This window comes from Acyrthosiphon pisum, chromosome A2, assembly GCF_005508785.2.
Source record: "Acyrthosiphon pisum isolate AL4f chromosome A2, pea_aphid_22Mar2018_4r6ur, whole genome shotgun sequence".
Classification (NCBI taxonomy): domain Eukaryota; kingdom Metazoa; phylum Arthropoda; class Insecta; order Hemiptera; family Aphididae; genus Acyrthosiphon; species Acyrthosiphon pisum.
The window spans coordinates 106,911,699-106,913,291 of NC_042495.1; the positions used below are offsets into that span (position 1 = coordinate 106,911,699).

General features: G+C 46.8%; 1 long non-coding RNA gene across 1 annotated transcript in view; it reads right to left on the reverse strand.

Moving 5' to 3' along the window:
* The window catches only part of LOC107883622, a 15,351-nt gene extending 13,824 nt beyond the window's left edge, over window positions 1–1,527 (reverse strand). The window contains exon 1 of the long non-coding RNA XR_003839445.1: window positions 1,480–1,527. This is a non-coding gene — a long non-coding RNA (uncharacterized LOC107883622). The remainder of the gene's footprint in view (window positions 1–1,479) is intronic.
* Window positions 1,528–1,593: the final 66 nt, after the last annotated feature.

Below are 1,593 nucleotides of genomic sequence, written 5' to 3' on the forward strand. Positions count from 1 at the left end.
CCGCAAATGTGGATTGCGGTGGCTTCCAAGTATTGTTTTAAGACTTACGGCGGCAAATTGTGACTTTCAAGTCCGACAGGCCGCAGTCCTCTGTGCGATGTTTTCTCCTCGGGGAAACAGTCGTCCCATATCAGCTTATAGACGTTCAGCTGATAACGGATTCCATCGGGCAGATGTACCGTGGTTGCCGGACCTGTTAACGGTTGGCGTCAGCCTTGGTCCCCGGATCGCGGCTGCTCTGTCCGACCGCTACCCTGGTAGGCGCCATCCAACCGTTTCGTTTGCAATCTGTTTGCTGTTGTCAGCATAAGACTGTGTACACCGCCACCGGTTCACAACTCCGCTCGCGGTATCCACAGGCTTGTTTCTGCGATCAAAGGGATATGGTCCTCGGCCCTGGCGCCACGCGTTTTCCAACCCGCGTCGTCAGCCGCCAAGTTCCCAATTCAGTTCCCCAGTCCCCGGCCGGCTCCCTCGCCGGGTCTCCCGGTCCCTCCGCCGCCGTGTTCGGTCGGAAGCTTCTGTCTGCGGGCACCACTCCGCGACTCTTGTTTTATTCGCCTTGTGTGCCGATCCCGCTCGACCAACTCAGACTCATCTAAGTCGGTGCGTAGTGGTACGGCACCAGCGAAATTTAAAGATTTAACCGGCGCGACGCCGTAAAGGCGCCGCGCCGGTTGACCGGAAGCCAAGCCCCGGACCCAGCCCGTATGGACCGAGGTCATTTGCAAGCGTATGGCTGAATCCTGATAGTCGCACTCGGGAAGTGCGACGGCCGGATCGCTAAAGCCACCGGCCTGCCCACGTGACAGACCGGGAATATGACGGTGACCCGGTATTAGCAAGCGACGGCCAAGGCCGTCGCCAGTATCCATCCGCCGCGAGCGAGGACGCTCCGAGCCTTCGGCAAGCGCCGCGGTCTGTCAACCCCGCGACGCCCAGCGAAACCCAACCGGATGGCTGTGGTTTCGCTAGATAGTGATCACTGAACACTCGTTATTTCAAAAAGTGTTAATATTTTTGAAAATAATATTTCACATAGATTCAAGTCGTTTACAAAGCATTTTTATTAAGAAATCATATTTTTATCCTTATAATTTTTTATATTTTTTACTTTTTCAGAAAATTTTTCTAAGTTTTTCAATTCATAAAAATCGAATTTAGGGCGAGTAGTATATGAGTTATAAGTATTTAAAGTTTAGATGGACGGAGTGGAGTGGTATGGAGTTACCCCGCAAAATGTTTGTCATCTACTGCGCTTGTCTAAACTATAAATACTTATAACTCATAAACTAATCATCCTTAATTCGATTTTTATGTTTCAAAATACTTAGAAAAATACTAAATCATCTAATATTCCGCAGAATTTTGTGAAGTTAGGGTCTTCATAGTGTAATTTATTGCTCTAGAGTCTAGACTCTTATGACATTAAATTGTAAAAATAATTATGGTGCTAGTGAAAAATTAACATCTAAATACCAAATATTGGATCTTGATAAATTGTTCATACCTTCTACAGTCCCAAAAATCAGAATCTTTTCTTCAGAATTATTAATACTATTGTCAAAAATTTAAAAAAATTAATACTCAGGA